This window comes from Apis cerana, linkage group LG4 (genome assembly GCF_029169275.1).
Source record: "Apis cerana isolate GH-2021 linkage group LG4, AcerK_1.0, whole genome shotgun sequence".
In the NCBI taxonomy this organism is placed as follows: Eukaryota; Metazoa; Arthropoda; class Insecta; order Hymenoptera; family Apidae; genus Apis; species Apis cerana.
The window spans coordinates 8,152,827-8,178,246 of NC_083855.1; the positions used below are offsets into that span (position 1 = coordinate 8,152,827).

At 44.6% G+C, this 25,420-nt stretch overlaps 1 long non-coding RNA gene across 4 annotated transcripts in view; it reads left to right on the plus strand.

Annotated features, from left to right (window-relative positions):
- The window catches only part of LOC133666019 (uncharacterized), a 42,076-nt gene extending 17,254 nt beyond the window's left edge, over nt 1-24,822 (plus strand). The window contains exons 2-5 of one of the 4 annotated variants that reach the window (XR_009829534.1): nt 880-1,008; nt 18,386-18,508; nt 22,261-23,025; nt 23,090-24,822. This is a non-coding gene — a long non-coding RNA (uncharacterized LOC133666019). Of the gene's footprint in view, nt 1-879; nt 1,009-1,081; nt 1,172-18,385; nt 18,509-22,260 lie in introns of all 4 variants that reach the window. The other 3 variants (XR_009829533.1, XR_009829532.1, XR_009829531.1) reach the window with 3 other exon arrangements.
- The last annotated feature ends 598 nt before the right edge of the window (nt 24,823-25,420 follow it).

The following is a 25,420-nucleotide window of genomic DNA, read 5'->3' on the forward strand; positions in this document are numbered from 1 at the left end:
CTCATTTCCGCGTAACCGAGAGAAGAAGAAGAAGAAGAAGAAGAAGAAGAAGAAGAAGGGAAAAAAAGAAAGTAGATCGGAGCGCGCACGAAGCTGGCTCTTTTGCGTGTAGCCGAGTTAAACCGACGCGGTAGTGATTGATGATCTTTCGGCGTAACGATCGCCTCTGCTATATCCGTGAACGTGGCGCTGAGTTAGGGTCTGCCAGGCCGACAAAAGGAGCGAAAGAAAACGCGGAAGGCGAGAAAGGGAGAAGCCGGAGACCGGCGCGACGTGGAAACGGACGAAGCTGCTCGTTATCCCCGATTTTACAGGAATTAAAGAGCTGATTACGCGGATCCACCGCACCCACGATTAAGATGGGCGCGGATTAAAATTGTGCCGCGCTACCGGATCCTCCCCCTCCTTGGACAAGATTTATTACGGCGGATCTCTGGTCGAATTGCAGCATCGAGTGGGTAAACACGGTTGCTCAGCTTTTCAATGGTTAAAATTCCGAATCGCTCGGATTGTACGTATTCGAAAGTTTCAACAGGGGAAGAACAGGGGAGATCGTAACTTATCGCAATAAAAGTAATTTTAATCGTATTTCGAGATGAGTATGCAGCTTTTGAATCATCGTACCGCGATAATAATTACAATTAATCGAAACCTCGTAACTCCTTTCTTCCTTCACTTAAAAAAAAAAAAAAAAGAAAAAATTAAAATCGCTTTAACCATACGAATTCTCCGGCAAACCAAGTACCCTATTTCACGCATTCCCTCGAAATGTCCGTTTCAACCGGCAGTTATTTATCTCATTTGCAACAATATTTATTCGTTCCCCTCGCTGTAACATACGCCGTATAATAACAAAGAAAAATTCTTTCTTTCGAACAGAACGATCGAATCCACGGAGTTTCTCGCCCAGTGTGTCCAAGATTCCAGTCAGTTTATCATTGGTGGTCGAGATGCGGAGAGGAGATGGCGCCGATTAAAGCGCGGGAAGCGAAGCTATAAAGGAGGCAGGTAAGTAAGCGCGTCGGGTACGCGTTGTCGGGGCGGGGGTATGTAGGCAATAAATTTTCGAACCACTTTCAAGGAACTATTCAAGCAGGTGGATCACGACGGTTCGCGCTATTAACTGGCCGGCAGTAATGAGAAACGTCTGGAGACAGTCTGGAGACTGTAGGTAAGAGAATGACGCGGCGCACGGTTCGGGGCCAGGTCGGCAATAACTGAAGGCCATTAATCGGCCGCCATATTGCCCACCTCTAGTCTAGTCATCCCTTGCCGAGAAGGGTCCTTCGCCGCCTTACCAGCGCCACCCACACCCCATCCCATCCCGCCACCTTCTTTAACGTTCCCTCTTTCCGCATCGAGTAGCACGAGAGAGCAGTGAGTAGGGGCCTCGGCCGGCGCTCGTCAAGTCGCCAACTTGGAAATTGCTTTCCTCATTTATAACCGGGCCAGTGTCTGACCGTCGTCGTTCGTGCTCCCCCGTTTTCTGCGATCTCACCCTCGCCACTCATCCTCCGATTTCCTTCTTCGATCCTCCGCGCACCGCTCTTCTCCCCTCCCTCCCTCCTCTCCTCTCTCCTCTCGTCCCTCTCCCCTCGTTTCCTCCGGGGGCTATCGACCGTGGTCGATCCTATATAGGCCTCGCCTCCGACAAACCCCCTTCTTCCTCACGAGCGCTGTCGTGAGTCGACCGATTTTTCGTGACGTATCTCTTCCTTAAATCCTTCTCTCTCTTCCCCTCCCCTCTTCGCCCCTTCCCACCTATCGGTGGGATAGGCAAACGGTGAAATATTGCCGTGCTTTGATGCGGCTGAATTACGGCTACGGGGTTAATATACTTTCCAATCACGCGGAAGTGTCACTGTTATTTGTTCCTTTTCTTTCCGAGTTAGCAAGTACCTTTCGCGTTTTATTATTCTTCTCGCCGTTCCGTAGGGATGTTTTTCGATTCCGTTCTTTCTTTTCGATCGAAGTGGATGATTTGTCATTAACGACGAATCATTGCAATCGTTTTCTCTTTCTGATTAATGTTGCTATACGTGTGTTGTTATACGATGGAAGAATTAATAATTTCTACTAGTTCGGGGTACTTTTTTTATTTCTAATTTTCCGTCAGCTTGAAATCGTGTCTTTTGGATACGATCTCGACTTAGATAGGATTCTCAGAATCGCGATCCTAGGATTAACAAATTGCGTGTGTATAAGCAATTTATAAATAATTTGGAGAAATGGGTTAAGATCTTGTAAAAGATCTCGAATTGTGTTTTCGTCGAAGTAAGACGAAGAAGAAAAAAAAAAAAGAAATTAGCTCGCTTCGAGCGTGTTTCGTGTGCATCCACCACGATTATCTGGAACCTCGTGTCTACGTAATGGACTTAGATTAACTCAGGTAAACAGGATTAAGATTTCAAGTGGGCCGATATGATCTTTCCTTAAGAGCTCAATTACATCGACCTCTCCTCCTCGAGGTTACACACAGGCGGGAGAAAGCACACACGTGACACGAACATCCTAATTGCGCTCGATATCGTAGAAGAAAAATCATTGGGAATCTTTATTAGAACTCGCTCTTCGAAAAGATTGTTCCGATGTCTATTCATTCATTTATTCATTCGTCGCCACTGCGATAATGAAAAAAGAAATTATTATCGTCCCCGCGGTAAAAGGAAATTTCGAAACGCAAATTTTACCACCGGTTTGGCGCTTGGTGAAAAATTGTGGAAAACTCGCTCGAGATAAAACTGGTCGCGAAATGTCGTCAACGTGCAACGTGTATAATGAAACGGAAAAGGTAGGAACAACTTCGACATGGTCAAATTCTGAAGCGTTTCCGCGGGGATCGCGGGGCAGAGATTAGTTGGATTCGCAGAGAGAAGCTAATTATCCTAGGAGCGGTGCACGAGCTCGCGGGACTTAATTTAGATTTACATGGATTAACTCTCGACTTTTGACCCCCTCCCCCTCCCCTTACGACGCGAATTCCTTTTGCGGAGCCTGCTCCCTCGTTACTCGCTTTTTCAAGAATACGATAATTCCGCGGGATTAATAAACGGGAACCACGGTTGACATCGGTGGTGGCGTCCATTTTGCCCGACTCTCGTGCAACGGAGATAACGGACCATTTTCCACGGTAGCGAGAAAGTGTGCATTAACCGCGGCTCGCTCTCATCCGCCGCGACCGCCTAAATCCGAAATCTTTTTGCGCGCGTTCCTTCCACCGCAAAATTGCCAAAGATCGCCGAATGTACGCGCAACCTATTCCAAGCCTGTTTCAAATCTTTTTTTAATTAGAGATCTCTACAACGAATCCTCGCGACGTACAAGTGTTAGAAGTAAATTCTGAGAGGAAAACTTGGATCCATTTAGCTTGCTCAAACTCTCGCGAGATGGAGCGTCGATAGTTGGAAAGAAACTGTTTCAAGACGGGTCGATACTCGAAGCTCGAATCGTTTGGAAAAATGGTCACGAAATTTTAGCGAAACAATTCTCGAATACTCGGTTAACTTATCGGGAAAATGGGGGCGGCGAGAAAAGCGGATGCGGAGCGTAGAAGTAGAAAGGAAACGAGCCAAGTTATTCTGCGTGAAGTTCGCATCGCGTTACGTCCACGCCGTGCGAGCAGAGCGAAGCGATCGAGGCACACACACGTGTAGAGAGGAGGCGAGAAAAGGAAGAGAAGAGAAGAGAAGAGAAGAGAAGAGACGGCGGAAGATGGAGGAGCGGGCAATTATGCGCGCACCGAGTATTCGCAATTACGCGGATGTTGCACCGCACAGAAATCGGTGATTTGAGCTTGCTCGCTCGATTAAGCGTACCAGCGTGGAAGGAGAGGCGAACATGCGAGCCAGGCCGGGGAAGATAGATGGGGAAAGCCTCGTTTTAATTGCGGGCCGAACAGATTGAAGTAAAAGAAGATACCGGAAGCGGGTACATTACCCGCACTGTCGTGTAACACGCTTGTACACGTTGAAGTTGAAACGCGTAGTTTGAAACAGAGGTTTTTCACCTCTTCCTTTGGAATCGCGCGGGTGGAATTGCCAAGCTTTTGTCCCAGCTTTCCAACAAAATGGAATATTTCGGTTTGGAATTCGGAGGAGAATTTGAGGTTGATTAACAAAAATTACGTTTTAATCCGCGTGACGAAACCTGAAATCGAGCTACGAAAAATATATTTAAAAGAATATTAAATATATAGGGAGAGAGAGAGAGAAATTGAGTTTCTTGGGATTATCGTATTCGGCAGTTATGGTCGTAGATTATTCTTTTCCGGGGAAAAAAGAAAGATTGGAATTGGAGGGGTGGATGGATGGAAGGATGGATGGATGGGAAGGATAAAAGAAGGCGACGAAGTAATAGAATTGCGCTTTGGCGATGATTAAAGGAAACACAGGGGGAAGAAAAGCGAGAAAATCAAGGAGCTCGCTATTTAACCTCTTTGGGAATAGCCGATTCGAGGCTTGATGGGTTGATTAAGCGTACGATGAAAAGGATGGATGAAATACCGAGGCGCGGTGGATGGATTTACTGTACTTATTAGTATAATTATGAGGAAACGGAGGAATTGGAGGAAAAAAGGAGGGGGGGGGAACCGATTATCCTGAAATTTGTTTAATCTTCCTCAACTGAAACTCGCGATTACCGTGGAAAATGAAAAATAAGAAGGAAGAAACGAAGGGGGAATAGGAGAAACGAACTATATATAGGAATAAAGGAGGAAGAAATTAGAACGGGAGCGAATTTTTATTAACAATTCCAGCAACAATTTGATCAAAAAGTATATACGCAAAGAACGATAAAAGCGATGATCCACTTGGTTGCCGGGAGAACTGTGTTGGACGATTCCCTCCAAGAATGCGGCGAAGAAGCCACGTTGAAGAAGTAGAAGAGCAACGGGACCGCAAACTGCCAAAGAACGCAATATCTAACGGGGCAAGAAAAACGCCGCCAACTTAGAGAGAGAGAAAGATCACGAGGATATCGACCGTGCATATACTAATTCTCTCTCTCTCTCTCTCTCTTCTCGATCGACGATTCGATCGTCGAATGGACGTAACTGTGAAAAAAAAAAAGAAGAAAAGAAAAAGCAAGCTCTCGTTAGAAGAAGGAAAGGATACAAGATGCGTGAGATGGAGAGGAGGCGATCAACGTCGCCTTGACGGACGAAAGTAGTATGGAAGAAGGCGGAGGAAGCGTGATCGAAGAGGCGGATGAGGCAAGGACCGAGAGAGGTAAAGAGAGATTGCGTTAGCCGGTATCCGCGAAGGATATACGTAGAGATATTGCAACGGGCGCCTGGAAGGCATAGATTGCCGCTCGCCAAGAAGGAAGGAAATAGAAAGAGAGAAAGAGAGAGAGAGAGGGAGAGGGAGGAAAAAGGAGAACGACGGAGAGAGGTGGTGGATGGAAAGACGGAGATTCCTGCTCGATAGTACACGCCACGCCGAGGATCTCTCTTCTCTCCTCTACTCTGGTACTACGGTTCCCCCGGAATGAACCAGATTATTGGCTGAACCCTGACCGTAGAATTACGTATTCGGTAAAAAATCCCCCCCTCCCCCCCTCCCCCTTCCTCGTTCGTGAGGAAGAGCCGAGGAGCTTTTTTACGGACGATGCGTGCGGCGTGCACGCCGACCTCTTCTCTCCACTTCTCTCCTTCTTCCCAGACCATTCCCAGTCTCTCCACCTCTCTCTCTCTCTCTCTCGCCTCCTCCACTCTTCGTCCTCTGTTCTCCGCGTGCACGTATACGGGTGTACGGCTCCGCGAAGATCCGAGGATGTCGAGGATATACACACTTAGTGGTGGTGGTGATGGTAGGTAATACCACTACGTGGCTACGTTCACTCGGTCGCGCACGTGGATGTGGCCGAGCGCTGTGAGCTAAGGTGAAACCCGTACTCGGGGTTGCCGAGGTAGGGAGGATCCGGGTCACAGATCAGCGGTCCCGCGTGAGCCGAAGAACCCGCGGCGAGGAGGAGGCCCTGGGTCCCATCGAGAGCGCGTATCGCGAGCAAAAGCGGGGTACCTGCTTGCCTCCCCCTCCGCTCGCCCCTCTCTTTCCCTTCGTAATTCTTCTTCTCGATTCTTTCTTTCTCTCTTTCTCTCTTCGTTAGAACGTGCTTCGTTTAACTATTTTTTTCGCGATCTTGCTGGAGAATTTTCTCCGTCTTGAATTATTCGGTCAATCAAGAATTCGAGAATTGTTATTTCAATTTCAGGGGAAAATTCAGGGGAAAAAAACTTTTGTTTTTATTCTCCCAATTCGTTTCAGCATCTACCACCCAACAACTGACTACTTGATTCCCGGTACTCGGTACCGAGCACACCATCACGTTCACAATGAACGCCACCCCGAGGCCACCGCGTTAGTTCCTCCTCGTTCCTGTCCCGCTCCTTCCCCCTCCCTCCGTTCCTCGCCGCCACCGAGCCATCCCTTTCTCCCCACCTCCCTCCCCCCTCTCTCTCCCCCGCTCGATTTCTCGGGACGAGCACCGGACCGAGACACGTCCAGGTCTCGAACTCACGCACTCGGATCGTTCTCTCGATCGTGTCGCCGTCCTTCTTCCTCCTCTTGCACCGTGGCGTGTAGGCCGCTATCGTAGGCCTCGTTACGTGAATCCTCCCCTTTGAACTCCACGAGCCACGATTCTTTGTCGTGGTGGGTGTCGTGTAACGCTGATCCGTCAATTCCTTCGGGCTAATACCACCTCTTCGACTCACGTGGCAGCTTAATGGCGTTAATTTTAACCGGTGACTAAATTGCCGCGGCTTGTACGGCCGGCTGTGATGCATGCTCTCTCTCTCTCTCTCTCATGCGCGTGGAAATGGAATATTACGTTCGCAGTTTCTTCGAACTGGATTTTTCCAGCGATGTGTAGAATAAAGAACGCGTTTGAATAGAAAGTATTTGGAAGAAAATTTTATCATCGAACGAGCAATTTTTCTAAACAATCTTGGGTATTTCTTGTTTCGATAATTGAATAAAAAGTAGTTCGTTCCACGTAAACTTGCGCGTTCGCTGATTCTTGTCAAATTAGTATTGATTAACGACGTTGCAACCATTTATCGAATTATTTCTTTATTACAATATCGAATCAGGCTGTATTTCAAGCTTCGTAATGGCAACGTTGGAACGCATGTACGTAACACCGTTCATAATATCAGTAATTTACACCACTTTAAATTATTACGTTCTTACTTCGTTTACGATGCGGTCCGTTATCAGCCTTCCCTCTTATCGCGCTTCTCGTATCATTTAATACACGATACACGATTCGATGCCTAATTTCGAGACGAATTTTTTCTTCTTTTTCTTTCTCGAATCAGCTCGCGATCGATGAGAAATGAAACTCGATTTTGTAAGAAATTTGACGTATTTATTCACTCGTATCGTACAAATATTTTTCCCTCTCCGCGCCGACGGATAACGAGCGGTGTCTCGAGGAAGGGGGCGAGCATGCAACGAATCCCTCGATGAACTTATAAATCAGATTTAAACACTTGGACGAGGTCCGGGGTCTTGGATGCCCCTCGCATCGCGTGCACCCTCGGCTTATACGTCTTTATTGCGGAGCCAATCGCGTTCTCGCATCAATCCAGAACGAATCTTTCCATATCGAACGACTAAGGATACAAACTCGTTTAACTCGACTCGTCGTTCCAATCGATCGATCGATTTATACTCGACGAAACTTCGTAGAAAGGATAAAACAAAATTCGATATCACATCGAAAGCAAATTTAAATTACACGTTTCTCGATTACACGAAAAAAGTTGCTCGAAATCGAATCATTGTTGTTAAATTTTCCCAACGAATGTACGAATCATCTCACCGATTAATCATCGATTGCCATTCCAAAATTAAAATTCATCGCGATCTACTCGTTCACGGATCCACAGCTTCGCGAAGACCGGAGCTTTCAAAAAAAGCAGAAAAAGAAAATTGAAAGGCAAGAGAAACAAACATAGGAGGAATATTAATCCCGGAGAGAAACACTCGATCCTGTTCCGTAGCACGCTCCTGCGAAACGCGAGCGAACCCCTGACCTTTCCCGGTGTACCCGTTATACCGTGGGCTCCATTACGCATTGCGCTCCTTTTTATTGCCGATCGGTGAACGGTAGTAACGTAAATTCAGCGGCCGGCATCGTGGAAATATAGGAGTGTAGCTGCGTACAGCCGACATCCACTTCGGGGGGCGCTGCATCCTTCCACCGCGTCTCGGATTCCATCCGAGATGCTCGTTCGTGCATTCGATAACGGGGAAGAAGGCTCGGTTGGCTCGAGCTATGCCCCGCTCTATCGTCTCTTTTGAACTCGGTCGAACGGGGAAAAGAGAGAAAGAAAGAAAGGAAAAAAAGAAGAACTTGCCGATCAACGACAGAGCGCTTCTTCCTTGTACCCAATCGGCGTACGAGTAGTTGAATAGTCCACGGTGTAAGCCGGAGCAAAATTATATCGTCATTGTTTTTGGAATGTTGGAGAGAGGCTCGGGCGAGAGGAAGAGAAGGGGAATTTGCACGGGTGATGGGAGATCGTGACCTTTGGAGGTATAGAGATAGAGTCTCGATCGACGTGCTCTAATTACGGTGTTATCTTCGTTGCTTGGAATATGGTTGAGAGATTTAGAGGCTTGTTTCGAACGAATAAAATTAGAATTATTTTATTTCCACGATCGAGAAAGTTTGAGGCGTGCGAAAAATCGCGCGAGATGTTGAAATATCGGGGCGAGGATTATAATGGATTCAGGAATTTGAGATATATTTCGTTTTACACTCCGGGATAATCCGTAATTAAGAAGAATCCGTTAAGAATCGGATAATCGTTGGATCGAATATCGATTGGATCGATATAGCGGCGTTGCTGGCAACGAAAGCTACAAAAGGTGCGCGAACAATAAGACTTTTGTACAGAGATGTACACAGGATCCCGTTCTCCGCGGGCAGAGACGCGTGAATAAATATTTAAATGAAAACGCGCGGGGCCTGGGGCGCATTCTTCGTAGCCCGTCGCGTTCCATCGTTGGGGAATGGAAAAAAAATATAATGCTTAAAATAAATAGCGTTCGAACGGTGTTCTACGTTTTTTTGAAAGCCAGCTGCGCCCGCGAAGCGGAGGAAATACATATAACACGATCTGGGAGGAGGGTATCCGCGCATACCAGCTACGTGTACACCGGGATTATTTCGCCGAGCCAAATATTTCGCCGGCCGATATTTCGAGCGTCCTATTGACAGAAAGTAGAAGCTTATCAATATTTCAATATCGAGCGGCGAAAACAATTTTATTCAATAAAATGGAAATCTGCCGGCCCCCCCGGGCCCCGGCCACTGGCCGGGGCTTTTGAATATTTACCACGGTTAAACAGTTACAACGAAGCTCCATTTAAATCTCAAAATCTTTTCGGCCAAGTGGATAAGAAATCGATGCCAACGCGTGCGTTTGTTTGCGGGAACGATGAAAATTCGCCGCCGTCAAACGACCAAGGTCCACCACTACCAGCATCGCTTTCGAAACGCTCGACGAAGAAATTAAAATGTAAAAGCTGGGAAAATGCAAAAACGCTTTTCGACGCGTATTTCGTACACCCGACCGAAATGCATAATAACAATCTCGCATAATTATCATTGAAACGTTGCGATCCGTTTCTCAAGTAGAGCAATCAAAATCATTTCGTACATTTAATAAGAACCGCGCAACGATTCCACACGTCCGCTCCACGTTCGAACGAATCCCTTGCGTAACACTGCAATAAAAGAGATCCCCGAGTTTGCCGATAGAGAGACTCCGTGCGAGCGAGAAACACCGGTTAACCAGTATCCCAGAAGCGACACGCTGTTAACGCTTGCACATAATATTCATCCACGCAGACGACGTCGGCCGGCACAATGCGGATCGACAGCGGAGAAGAAGCGGGCGGGTTATAGGCGTAGCGAGATGATCGTGCGGGGATCTCGACACGCCCGGAGTTCACGCTCCGACCGGCGGGGTCATTGGGCAGCCTGCTCGACAACAAATCATGGCTAATGATCTACCCGTACCTTTGCAGTTACCGTGGCTTGATACATACGAAGGAGGAGAGAAGCCGCTTATCCACCGCGGACGGAGGAAGGAGGTGGCATCCCTTCTGCGTTAGTCATCGGCCGGCCGTAGGCCTATGACAAAGCAAAAGTCGTCCACTCCCACGGAGGGGGACTCCTCTTCCTCCTCCTTCCTCCTTACTTATAATTACAACCGAACCTTTTAAGCGCCGCGCACCTCCAACCCTCGCGATTAACCGGATACATCAGTCCCGTGAACACGGAATCCTCCTCCTCCTCGAGAGCTTCTCTTCTCCTCGTATTAATGGATTCCTCGAGCGAATTATTCGAGATCCAGGATGATTGATTCGGTCCCCGGATCTTTTTCATCCTGACGGATACGGTAATTCATTAGGCGTACTTGCTAACCGCGCTAATGGTCAGGGAGGGAGGGGGGAGAGGTTGTATCCAAGTGCAACTTGTGATGCCTCCACGTGATTTCGTTACGAGGTTTGGCTTTACCTTTTAAGGAGTAACCGGAGAGAATTTAACGAGTTGCTGCTTCCTGCAACTTTTTCTTTTCTCTCGCGAATTTAATATTACAGATCACGTAACTTCTCAACGTATACGAATAGCATCGATTCATCTTAGATTCGATAGGAATAAAAAAAATCGTGTCTTGGACTCCTCGCTCAATCGACCCACGGATCGACGATTACCTCTTAACCGCGCAACGTGCCGAATCAAATCGATTAAACGGCCGCACGATTAATATCGCGCGCGGAGAAACAAGCGTTTCCATCCGCCTCCGCTCCGAGGGGGTCAAAACCCGGGCCTGAACCCCGGCCATACATATTAAGTAGCCGTCCACTGTTCCGCGACGTAGCCGTCCACCGACAGAAGACTTAACGAAGAGAATTAAGACCCACGGGAGCGGATCCCGATCTCCTTCCCCGCCAACCGTATCGCGAAACGGGGCGCCCGTTAAAAACCACTCGATTCTCCATCTTCTCCGTCCGGATACAATTCCGTCGCCGCGTTGTGACGCGACAGTCGACTCGATCGACAGTAAATTTTCACGGGACACCTAATTAAGCGGGCAGGGAGGATAAGGAGGGGAGCGACAAGGCGGGGAGCCGAGGCAATAATTATGAACGTGGGGCGACCTCCGGTTCGTCGTCCAGTTAGTTCGTCCACTCCTCGCATCTCGAGCCTCTCGAGTCCTGGGGGCAACAAACAAGCGCGCTCGTGCACACGCTACCATCCGCGCGGCGCGTGGTGTGCACACCGGGACGACGATGAAGAGGGAGGAACGGAACGAAACGAAAAAACGAAACGAAAGAGGAGCATCGTGTCGTGTAAATACGTTGGTCGAGTACACATGCGAACCGTCCTCGAGGGTCAACCGAGGTCGAAGGAAGAAACAGAGAGAGAGAGAGAGTTGGTCCAGGTTCTCGGATGGGAGAAGCGCGGTGTGTTCTCAGGAAAACGGATCACGGGGGTATCGATGGTGTTCGATTGATGGCGGAGCAACTCCTCGAGTTGTGGCCTCGAAGAAGAGGAAAGAAGAGGCTTCTCGGATATGGATAGGGAAGGACGGAGAAAGGGGGGTTAAGGAGGGACGGCCGTGGAACCACTTAATCGGGGATTTCGCATCGCGTCCCTCGATCCGCTGGAGATATCGGATCGGCAGCGGGAGGTTACGACAGGTCATGGCGACAGCGCTCCTCCGATTCCCTCCCACGTGTCGGGGGAAGCGGGCAGAGATGAGAAAAATCGTGGCCGGCGCACCGTTAATCGCGCGCTCCTTGCGCGGTCACGCGTGTACGCGTACGGACGCGCGTGTGGGCGATGGAAACGTATGACTGGTGGATATAAGTAATGCCCTTTGTTCCCACCGCGATAACCTACCTCGGCTCTCGCGTAATTCCGTTGTTCGTTAAACGCCGATCCTTCGAGTATTCGAAGGCGCGCAGCTTTTCGCACGGTGCGGAGGTGGTCTCGATCTTCCTACTGTTTCGAGTCGTTTAGGCTGCAGTTTTTCGTACGGATATATGTGAAGGATTGGTGGAATTAGTGGAAGCGTGCGCGTTAATGATCGAAGAATAATTTGGACAAGTTATCGCCAAATGATTGAAATCGAGCAAACGAATCAATGTTATTCGAGCGAGATTGTTGATTAAAGTTTACTTTATTTGGTAGTGAAATCGAATTTTTATTATCTTATGTTCGTTATTATACGGATATAACGTTACACGAAAATACGACGGGATGATTTACGCAGAGGAGAAAGGAGGATAAACGAATTGGCGATTTATTAAACGATGGCTTCCATTCCACGAAACTTGTAATATTTGCGATGCGAGACGCGTTAAATGACGCGCTCCAGGTACTGTTTACATAATAAATTCTGTTCGAACCGGAAGCCATGCGTGAAGACGATACCGCGGAAGCAATTTCGTAGCGGAATGACAAACCGTTCGCCATTCTTATGCGATTTCACGCACGTGCGTACACACGCGCGAGAAGACGAATAATGTAATCCCGTGAATAAAGGAGGCGTGGGACGTACTCGATGATTTGATGCATGCCCCGTTGTTCCGCGTTTTCTACCCATTTCAAGCAATTTGCGCGATGACGTGCCTTCTTACCGAATTTCTCCGCTCTCTATCCTTTTCATCGTGGAAATTATCCCTCCAATAATCTGTAATTTATAAAATATTTAGTTGTTTTAGTTGATTTATATGTAGTAGAAAAAAAAGTCACCCGAAAAATAATTGAGAAATAAGGAGTTGAAAAAGTTGGGAAATTTTAATTTTTAGAATCGCGTTTAGAGGGAAGAATAGAACGATGTTATAGATGTAACATTTATTCTCAAATTATTTTCATCATATTCGATTCCAACGATCCAACGAGCAGATGAGAATTCGAGGAATCTCTCATCTCATTTTGTGTGTTAGCGGACGAGGCGTTTCAAGCGACAAATCGACGAGGCGATTTCACGCATTTTATGCGAGCTCACGCACGTGCGTTCGCGGCAAAATCCGCCGCTGTCGTAATTCGAAGGAAGAAAGGGACGAGCGCGAGTGGGCGTGCGTGCGTGCGTGATCGTGATCAGGATCAAGAACCGACGACGCACCGAGTCGTCGTCATTGTCGCCGTCGCAAATCGCAAATTATCGCCGCAGTATTTTTATAACATCGTCTCTTCGACCAAATACGAAAAATAAGAAGAAGAAGAAAAGAAAAAGAAACAGGAGAAATTTTAAACAAAGCGACGAAACGAAGGATTTCTCGCTTCCACAATATTCCACGATATTCGAAATTAAAATTCTTCAACGAAATTTCTTTTTCAAGTTAATTTATCAAATTCGAAACGGAATAGAAAATTAAATCGTTCCACGAGACAGAAGCGACTTCACGATCCGTTCCTCTCGTCGTTAATCTCGCGAAGAAGATCGCGTCAGTTCGGGGAGGGTGGCCCATTCGAAAAGCTTCTCCGCCGCGTCCCTTTGTTTACTCGCGTATGAATTACGACGCGATGCATAAATCAGCGAATAATACCTGACAAATCCACCGGCGATAAATAATGGAACGGCCGCGGCAAGTAAGCTACCGTGGTCAACGTGAACTCTGTCAGTCCGCGTCGGTTAATATCCTGTCCCTACCCTTCAACGTTTACGCGCCATTCGACCACCGATTTACAACTCGCCTCCCCCTCCTCGCACAGAGAAATTGGACGTCGCGTCGACAGATTCCTGCTTTATCCTCGCCTTCCCTCGTCGCGCGAGGGAAAAGACGGATAGTTAGCCGGGCCTTGGACCGATCTCGGGGAGCGCAAGAGGGATTCAAAGGTCTGGAACGGTGAGCGACGAGCGAGAAGGAGGAGGAGGAAGAAGAAGAAGAAGAAGAAGCCTGACGAGGTTAAGAGAAGAGGTGGAGAGGCAATGGAAGAGGTTGGCTCGGAAGAGGAGGAAGAGAAAGAAGAGGAGGAGGATGGCGAGGAGACGAAGAGGGAGTGGAAGAAGAAGCGGTAGAAGACGAGGGTATTGTTAGGAAGGCGGGCGAAGGGCGGTTGGGTTCTGTCACGTTTCGCATTGCACGCACCAGAACTTTCTGCGGAGGATCCGCTCGTTCGACTCCCTCGCGAACTGATCACAAGCGCGATCTTGCCGTCCCTGGACGCCACGGAAGATCACGACTTCGACGTGATCCGTCGTGACGACTATATCCCCTCTCCCCATCCGCCGATATTATTATTATATCCTTGCCGAGCCACGTACAGAACCGGGCATTCCTCCGTATCGTATCTGATGCCCGCTCTTCTTTCTTTCTCTCTCCCCTCCCTCCCCTCTTCCTTCTTTTTATTATTATTCTTTTTTTTTTTTATTTATTTATCTCCTCCGCTCTTTTTCCATTCCCTCCCCTCGTTTCGTTCCCTTTTTCTTTTTTTTTTTTCCTTTTTTTTCCTCTTTTTCCCCCGCCCCCTTTCATCATTTCACTCGACCGTTCGTTCCGACGGAGAAAAGCGGTCCCTTGGCTTCGGGAATCGAGATCCGATTGCGGATGATTTACGCGCCGCGGGAACTGGACGTGCTCTCGCGTCAACGTCCGTCCGATTCTCTTCGTTCGACAACCGATGAAACCCAGGCCGTACCGTAAATTCCATCTAGGAACTGCGGGGATAGAAGGATATCTCGATGGGAGATCGAAATAATTGAAAAATATCGACGTCGTTTTTCCTTTCTTTTTTTTCTTTCTTTCTTTTATTTTTTTTTTTTTTTACTCGTCATCAATTTCTCCCTCTGATATTTATTTTAAAATTCACGGATAACTTAATTTAATTTGTTTAACTTTATATACATGTGTATATATCTCTTGTTGTATAAACGACGTTTTTCCAACGTCTTCCAACGTCTTCGTCATTCCGCGACCCTTTCGCACTCCCACACTGGCAACACGGAAACACGCAGTCATCGTTCTCGCATGACTGGTCTCGCATAACCATCCCGACGAAAGGTCAACCGACCGATCGAGAAACGATCGAGAGAGAGAGAGAGAGAGTATCGAAGACAATTTGTCCACCGTGGAGCGTATCGCGCTCGCATCCCGAGCACGCGTGAGGAGCAGGGGAGCGAGAAAGGGGTGGAGCGAGCTTTACACCCATAATTCAACCTCCTCTCTCTGTTATTCAGCCTCGATCGGGTTGTTATTAAGAGGACACCAATAACGTTACCGATACAGCTTTATTACCACGCTCGCTTAATGGGCCCCCGTAAGTCCAACTATCGATTTATACAGCTGATTTATGGGGATTCAGTCATTTGCAAGCGAACCACGAACGACTTACGTGTGTTCCATGTGCGCGGGGCACGGCCAACTTCTCGAACCAGTGGAATCGTTTTTCTTCCCGTTCTCTCTCTCTCTCTCTTTATGGCCCCTCGTAAAGGGTTAATCAAGGTCAGCCGTTGCGCGCGTTTAAGGTCGAGCGTGGCGGATGAAGACGTGACGCGAAACGATCATTTCGATCCACGCTGATAATGCACGCGTATTTGCCAGCGTTCCACCATTATGCAGGCATAGATCAACCAGCTGTCCGAGACGAGGGTTGCGTTTATCGCTGCGCCTCTTCTCGCCTTCCCCTCCCCCATTCCATTCCCAATCTTAGAAACATCGATCCCTCGATTCTTAATCCTCGATCGAGTCGAATTCGTGGAAAATTATTGGTTGAAAATGGGGTGAGCAATTTTAAATTTTCACCCCTCGATCGTCCCTTTGAAATGGACTCCCCTTCCATCCTCGTCACATCCTCCAAAATTCCAATTCCAATTTCTACGACTCTTTCAACCAGCCACGAACCAGCCCAGTGGAATTGCCGCATATATCGCATTCATCGATCCGTGTTTCACACGATCCCCGTACACGTTTCCTCGTAGAACCGGCGCGGGGATCGATCCGGAAAGTTGAGATTCGTCGAATTCCAGGCCCGCGATCGCCCCGCCACGATAATTCCGCCACCTCCGCTACCCACGCCAATGGATACACCGAGATCGTGAGTCAGCCGTGGCTAAAGGCGAGCACTTATGCATGTATATACGCGCGACCGCGAATCTTCGCTCGATTTTAAATTACCCTCTAAGCTTTCTTTTCCCTCTTTCCCCCTTTCCTTTCCTTTTTCTTGCTTCTGCTTTTTCTTCTTTTCCCTCCTCTCTCTCTCTCTCTTTCTCCTTGATACTCGCGCTATTGCACGGATAAGCTATTCGTGATCGCGTTCTCTCCGCCTCTGGCTCGCGATGGCAATTCATTTAACCTGCCGCCCCATTCTGCACGCTCTCACACTCGGCCCCTCTCATGCTCGTCTTTACACGACGATATTTAAGCGGGTATTTACCGATCGGCAACAAGCGAGCCGATAATATCGATGGGACGATATTATAAATTCCTTATCGGGCCGGCTACGATGGTACCGGCAACGATGTACGATATCTAATGGCGCTTTTTCCCTCGCCGCAAATTAAATTTTCGAATCGATCGAGCCGCGCGCAGTTCGAACCGCCGCGCACCGAATTTCTCTCCTCGCGCTTCCGTTTCTTGCACCGTTATAACCCGTGTTTCTCTCTCCCTCTCTCGCTCTCCATTCGTGCTCCTGTGTATTTATGGACCGTTCCACTGTCGTTGGGAAAGTACGCTCACTCGCCGACTTCCTGAAACTGGAGATTAAATTGTTTTTGCCGTAATTCTTTCTACGATCGAAAGGTTTTTTCTTTTTGCGTGGATAATTGGATGGGTAGGTTGTTTGGATATTTGTTTAGGATGTTGGAGGATATCGCGTGAATTTGCGAGTATCTCCGTGATTTTGCGTGAAAGAAGAGGAGTTTAAGATACGGGGAGGTCCACCCCTTTTAAGGGAGAAATTTTCAAATCTAGGAAATGTAGGAAATTGAGAAACTTTGAGAAATTATGATGGGATAACGAATTTTCGTCAAGTTGAAACAGATTATCTCTTTTCGATTTTTATCTCGTAACTTGCAAATTTTTTTCTTCTTCTTTCGACGTGAAAAATAGTTCTCGAGTTTCGTTATTTTTCTTTTCCTTTTTGTAATTTTACGTTAATATAACCGGAATTAATATAATATAATTCGCGACACGTGTATACGTATAGAATTTAAGCGTGTACGCGCTTAATGTGCTTTGACAAATTGCATTAATATAAATGTAATGAGCGTGAGTTAATTATTCTATAATTAGAATTGAAGTTGCGTTCGAGTTTCCGTTTATTCTATAATATAACATTATCCGGTCGCGGTACGAATGTTTCAAAACGAGAAAAGTGTTTAAATACAGTGGTTCGTGTTTCGCCGGCAATTTCACTACGCGTTTTAATAATAATTAACGCGAATACAATGTAATAATAATAATAATAATAATAACAGTTCGATGTCACGATTAATCAATTATCATTTCCGTACGGTTAACATAAAATTTAGAAAAGCCCGTCAACCTATCGATGATCTTTAGTGAATGTATGAGCAGGCAAAATTGATCAAACGATAAATTATAATTTGTCGTTATTACAACAGGATCGAAAAACTCTTTTCCTTTATTCCGTGCGTGCACGTATCTTAAACAAAATTGCGAAAATTTTTTTATCCAGACATTTGAGTCGCAAATTATTCCAGAATGAAAATTTGGCCAATTCGATATGCGTGCTATCCCCTTCGTTATTCCGCTTCCAGAGACTGATAGAACGATCAATCCGCTACCGGCAAGTGGTGCTTGCTAACGATGACCACGAGGTAACAATTTCTTCGCGAATGTAACAAAATTGCACGTTGCCTGCCTCATGTATGTTGCCAACGTGCACGAGTACAATCGTGTACGAGTATCACGTGTTCTCCAAGATTCTCTCACACGATTTTTCCTTCTTTTTATTATTATCCTCCTCTTAACCGAAGCCTTAACCATTGTGTTTGTATAATGAGAAATTTTCTTTTTTTTGTTTTTTTTTTTCTTTTTTTGATACATGCCATTTCGCATTATATCGCTTAAACGCTTCTTTTGTACGTTTAATATTTTTTTTTTTTTATTCTTTCTCAGCCTTTTGTGATTTTTACGATTACGTACTTTCAGTTACGATTTTCCTTTGCAAGGAAACAATAAGACGTGAATACGATAATTATAATTTTTTTCTTTTTTTTTTTTTTTTTTTTTTTTTGATATTAATTCGGCAAGAATTTTCAAGAGAATCACTTCGCTTCATTCACGATTCAATACCATGGCATTATCTGTCTCTTTCTGGAGAAAATTTATAACTAATATAACTAAAATTTGTATAGGAAATTTCTGTAATTCTTCTCTTTCTTCTCTAGGAAATGATGCAACGTTCGTGGAATCGAATAGAAAGTCCAGTAGCTGCGATACGATGATCCGAAGACGTCGATGAGAAATTAACATTACTGCAACGTGACGCATCGTGCATACCTAATAAACAGGTTCGTGTAATGAAAATCTTTATGAGAGTTGTGAAGTAATCAGTCAACCGTGCAATCTCTTCTGTATCTCTTCTGTATCCCTTCGCCTCCGTGTGCCTTTCGTTTTCTCTATTTTCATTCCCATCCTTTATCTCGTACCTACGTTCTTCTATCTCCAGTTTCTCTTTTCTCTCTTTTTCTTTTTCCAACGAAAGGTAAAAAGTCGCAATTTCTATTTCATTCATCTTACCTTCAACATTCCATCGAAAGATATATATACATATAAATTACGTTTAAATTTGATGGAATCGTTTCGATCGAATCGTATTAAAATATTTCTCTCTCTCTCTCTCTCTATAGCTTCTCTCTAAATGGCTAAAAACATCCACGTTTTTAAAGATCCATGCGAACAACGAAAATATCGCCTCGCGGGTTGTACGATCGAAACCTTCAGCTTTCGATAATACGCATTATCGGTGTTAATTATCACTCTGGTGCACGCGCATTCAGCGTATTCCTCGCGATTTATATTCGCGCCACGCGTTTACGTCAATTCAAAGCGGAACTCTGGGAAAATTGAAAATCTCTTCTGTTTTTATCCCCGCCCCCGATCAATTATCGCGCCCGAACATCTTTTCATCCGACCGATCGAACGATTCGCGCATACGCGAATTTTTATTTTTACCTCTCCGCTATAAAGCGCCCAACTCCGCCGTTGTTATTATCCGTTTCTCTAATTTAACAACGCGACAACCGATGCATCATTGCTTCCGTGTATCCAATTATTTTTTTCATATTACACCGTGTCAAATAATAGCACGATTAATCGAGATACATTAACGTCTTGCCACGTCTGACTTATTCCATTTACGAAACTAAAGTCGACTAATTTCTCCAAAATGCAACCACGCTCGATTAATCGATGTACCGTTTAATTCAATTCGTTCTCGGTTGTGGTTCACGGCGTACAGCAGCGAAATACCTGCAATAGTCCTCCCCTCTCTCTTCCCCTTTTTCCAAGTCCCTCTCCTTAATAAAAAGATCCGAGAAGAAAAGCGGAGGCATGGTTTCCCCGTGAAGGAAGGAAAAGGGCGGTGGAGGGAGCCGTAAATAAAGTAGCCGCGGTTAATTCAATGTGCGATAGGTCTCCCCCGCCAGATATAGATACGGGGACAATTTACGGTTTTGAATTACGCCTCGGCCTTACGCCTCGGAGAGGAGAGCCTAAGAGGGCCGACACCCACGTATATAAATAGTGGACGGGAGCGTGTGGTCCTTTCGAGCGAGCAGAAACCGTTGACCTATGACACGCACGCTATAAACAATCCTCTGAAGCAGTAAATGGATATGTGCTGTTATACGGCGTCGAGTTGAAAACTGAGCTCTGCCTCCTACCTCGACCGGGCCACGATCCCCCCTCCCTTCTCCCTCTCCCTCTCCCTCCCTTCCTCTCTCCCTCTTTCCGTCTCTCGAACCGGGTGGCTAGGGTCGGTCCCTTGCGAAACGGTTATTGGATGCACGCCATGCTCCCGTGCCAACCCCGGGGCTGTTGGTAAATATTTTTTGTCCTGACGAATAGATTTTCTGCGACAGCACGCGGGTAGACGCGACCGACCGCGAGCCTACACACGGAAATTCATTCCGTGTGCCCCGGCCACTCGTCGAGCCTCCTGCGGGACCTCTGATAAATCTTCCGCTCCCCCCTCCTCAATCGCCTCCCCCGCGACGCTTAATTAACTCTGATCGCCGCTCGTTTCGCCCCGCTTGCTTTTTTTTCTTCTTCTTCCCCGCCAGTGGGAGGGGGATGGATCGTCGAAGGAATTTTTTGGAAGGGAGCGGGTGTGTGTGTGTGTGTGTATTGGCTTTTCCCGATTTTTCTCAATTCTTTCGTTGAATTATCTCGTCGAAAATGAAATTCGCGAAGAGTTAAATCGTGTTACCATGATAGAATCGAACGTTAAATTAGTTGATGTTCTTTTTTTTTTTTTTCTTGTTCTTTCGCCTTGTATCTCGCGAAGGAAATTTTTAGGGAATTTAGTAGAGATTTTATTAGAGGAGAAATAAGTTTTGGAAATTGAATTTTGTGCGCGTGAAATGGAGATTGTCAGATATATTCTTTGAAATTTAATTGTACGTAATTAATAATTTAGTTGGGAAATGTGTTTAATTATTGGAAAAAGGATTGTTCCATTGAGAAAATTGTGAAATTGTATTAAATCTGTGTAGAGAAGTAATGATGGATTAGATTTAATAAACGCGTGGTTACATTTATTTATAATCATTGTAATCTCCCTACTTTTACAACGTACTTTTTACACTCGAAGGAGAAAATTTTTGAAGAAAATTGTTAGTTAGTATCTAATCTACGAAGTACAGGTCGTAAACTATAAAGTAATAGCAGTCCAGATTTAATATGTACTTATACTTACTTATTTGATGTGATATATTAAAAAAAAAAAAAAAAGATTAGATGTTAATGATAAATTTCCACATTCTACCAATCACGTAATTTATATAGCGATCTCAAATTTTTTTATGGTGCGTGAATCTTCCATTTGAATATTGAATTAGAAACAGACAATAGCGACGAATAGTTTATTTTATTGGACACACTAGGATGAGAAACTTGGAGATAAAGTTCATTCTAATAACAAACGAATTTTAGTAACAGTTGTAAGCATTAAAGTACGAGAAGACCAAACGGGTTCGAAAGTTAAATTGACTCGATAACTTCGTAATGCGATCCAGATGTTAATGGGGCAAAACTTCGTCTAAAATACACTTTTTGAAAGCATAAGTGAATTACAATCTATGCGTAAATGTTAAACTTCGAAATGGAAAGTGAATAAAGGAATAAAGGGGAGGAGAGGAGGAGGGAGAGAAAGAGACAAATTCAAAAAAAAAAAATCATTTCATCGTCCTACGATACAAAGAAATTCTCTCTTCTTCGTAATTTCTCTCTTATTTGTAATTTTTTTGCGATTTTATTGTCCCCCCTTCCCCTCTCCCCTTCTTTTTTAAATTTTAAATTCGATAGATGCTATAGGCTTTCAACTAAACTATCGTTCGTTAATTTCGCCGATGCAAAAAGAAAACTGTGAAATGACCGCAGGTTTTAGATTCAATTACTAAAAGTATGGCTTTTAATCTCACCCTCGTTCGAACCCTCTCTGTAATGCACGTGACATTAGATTTCGTTCAATGCATTAAGTGTACGATGAAATTAAAAGTGATTTTAACAGGAAATTACTTAAATATCGTTTCCTGTAATATTATTATAATGAATATCGTATTCTTCTCAATCAGACGGGTTCAAAGAGCCGCCTACTTTGAACGAGTTTCCTCCAGTCTCGTTTTTATCTCTCGTGGTCTCTTTATGCACGCTTAAAGTATCTTTTATGTGTTGAATCTAAAGAGCAGCAAAGAGTTTTATTGTACCTCTCGTTATATCAATATTATAACGAAACAAATTAAATATTAATAATTTATTATAAATTCTCTTATTTATCGATACAAAACGAGACAGGATATTTAACCATTTTCAATTACTTTCAATTCAATCACTTTCTCCTATACAAAATTTATACAATTTCTACAATTTTCAACGACGTTGAGTATTTCACCAGAATTTCGCGTTTTTCCATTCCATTCCTATTCTTTCATATTTCCCAAACATTTTCCTCGATAATAAATTCGAATCTAACCTCCAAAAAATCATCCTTCGTATCTAAATCCTCGCCGCTCCAATCCGTTATCAAGATCAACCTTTTCAGAACCGACGACGTCCCGATCGAGCGCCATTCCCGCGAGAAGCTTCGAACCTTTCGCGAAACGTAAGAAGAAAGGATACGAAGGATTGGTGCCACGCTGGTCCAGATAGAAGGTCCTCGAGAGCGGGTGGAGGGAGGGAGGGAAGTGGTTGCTTAACAGAAGCGTGTTACAAGCGGTGGATCTTCTGTAAGCTGTAAGATGATACTTCTGGTTGATGAGGCCGTGGCAAAGGAACGTAGTAGGGGTTATAAGGCGGGGTGGAAAGGGGAAGGGCGTCGTGCACCGCGAAACTTTTGTTATTAAGAGCGGGCCCGGTGGTGGATTGGAGAAACGACTGCGATCGCGTGTATTAGGAAACGAAGCCACCGGGTTCGCCGTAACTCACTCTCTGCCGCGTTATATAGCGAGTTAACTAAGCAGTTCGCGTTTCAGAAACGTGAAACGATAACGCACGCATAATGCAAACCGCGCGGCGCGCAACGCCGGAAACGGAATGCCGTAAAATAGTATCTTCGACCGCGAACGCGATAAATTTTCCGCTTTCGAGCTTAAATTACCCGCCGCGCGCTCGCAACGAGCCGAAGATATCCGCGTTTCGGCTCGATACCGGTGCCCCTCGCGAGCGCCAGATATCCGTGGTTATTAAACGGTCTGCGCGGACCTTTATCTTGCGTGGATGCGCGCGCAACGCGTGCGAACGAGCCCGTGTTTAGCCGATTCGAGGTTATTTGCTCGCTTGTTCGATCAGCTTCTACGTTCGAGAAATGGTAATTAATTGTAACTTTTACGAATTTTTATCATCGAAATGTTAAAATTGTCGTTTTAATTCAGGATTTTTATTTCGCCTTTGCGATAGTATAGTGGAAATTTGGATTGATCGAGATGCACGATGGACGAACGCGTGACTGGGACATTTGAGGTTATGTACTTGTGGATGATTAGTTTTTACGTTTGAGTGGGAAATGTAAATATAATTAATTGTAATTACGAATCGTTTATTATCGATCATTGTATTATTTGGTGGAATAATCGATCGATTATTAAAAACTATAAATATATCACGAAGCAATTAATTTTCGAAAGTAGATGTTTATGTTATATGAAAGAACACATGAAAGTAAATTGACTAGTTAAGTTTTTATAAATATGCAAGTAATAATCGTCGATTTCAGTTCGAAAGAGAGATTTTAAGATTTCTAACATCCGTTATTGCATGCGTTTACGATTCTTGAAAAAGAAAGTGCACGCATCCTAGCGCAAAGTTGAAACTCACCATTTTTAATTCGGGATAAGGAAGTATTATTATTTTGCCGTGTCACGAATATTAAAATTAATTTCCGTTATGAGGATGTAAAAATCGGTAATTAAATGTAAGAATTAGCTTGCAAAGTAAGTAGTCGATTCGAATTAATTAAATACTGAAAACTAAACTGAAATCCGAACAAGAAGTTAATTGCATGCAATCTGAAATCTAGTTATTGGTTTATTTACGTTCGGAAATTAATCTATAAAAATATATTCATTTATTGAACGCCATTTCAAATATTCTTCCACATAGAATTATTCTTGCAGAACATTCATAAATGTAATTTTAACAAATGCATTTAATCATTATGTATTAATAGGAATTACAAAATTTACAACCTGTTGGACACATAAATTATGGTAATTCAATTGAATTTTGTGTAACTAAAGAATGTTTAAATTTATATACCTATAAATTATAATCGAAAATATTGAAAAGCATTTGAATTACTATAGCAATTACTATTCATTTAATTCATTCTATATAACCTTTCAATATTGGAAAAATATTAAAATTTCAAAAAACCAATACGTATCTTTCTATATTCGTTAAAATTTATCTCGATAATTGTACGATATGACGCGATATCGCTGTAATTAGAGAAAAATATATTAAATGGGCGAATTAAGTGATCAGAAATCCAAGAACTCATCGAGATTATCACTTTCCACAGAGAAATAACAGCAATGATATAAAATACATCATCCACGATAATGCATCGTCAAACAACTCGCTTTTACGACCTGAATAAACGAGGAGCGCATCAAGTTTAACCTCCGTTAGACGTAGCCGTTCGCAGATTCGCGAATCTAGTACGAGCATCAAGAATTCAACCGCAACTTTCCTTTACGATTCTACATCGCGAACATACATATGTACGTTTGGTTTCAAAACCGCAAAACGTAAACTGTAGTATCGTCTCTGTTGTCGAAAGAAAATCGTCGTACGATTAATATCGCGTTACGCATATATTTGGCAATATTTGTATACTATAATACTCTGGAAAACTTTCTTATAGAGAACGATTTGCTTTTTTTTTTTTTTTCTTAAATCTTACATCAAACGTACAACTTCCAACTTGAAATACAAATTTTTCAACATTCGGTTAATTCGCCTCGTCATAATTTGCATTTATTTCCATTCCATAAGAACTTATCCACACTTTCACGTGTACTTATTCGCACATAAACGCATCGATAAACGTTAATTTTACATATATCGTAATAAAACTTTCGAGAATCGCTCTCGACGAGAATAATTCTTCGCCAATAGATCGATCAATACCGTCCCATGAATAATTTCTTCCTTCTTTCCTTCTCAAATGTACGTTTATCCGAAAACGAAAACAAATCCGCAGAAATGGGCAAAATTCACAGATCGGGCACACGTTTCCTCGGTACTTGTTTCGAATCGTTTAAAATCTTACCCACCTTCACCCCTCTCCTCCTTTTTCCAAACGTTTATCGCGGGAAGATAATTCGCGCAGGCGACGGCAATAACGAGAACGTTCGTGCACGAAACAATGCACCTCTATTCACGCTCGTTATTCCCCCCTCGAAACTCGTGCAACACCTCGCGCCGCCTTAGCCTCGCTCACAAACCTCCGCGCTCGCCTAATTAAGAAAATTATCGCGGTGATTTCAGAGGACGAAATTTCGCGAAAGAAAGAAATCGACCGGCCGCGTTTTCCGCCAATAGTTCGAAACACGTGATCGCGAAATCAACGGCGAAGATTACGCGGCCCGGAAATCGGCGAGACCGAAAGGAAATTAATAGAGTTCGTCCCGGATGTTGGTCCGTTCTACCGCAGAGAGTACCGCAAACGTTAACCCGCACTATCTCTCTCGCCTTCCATC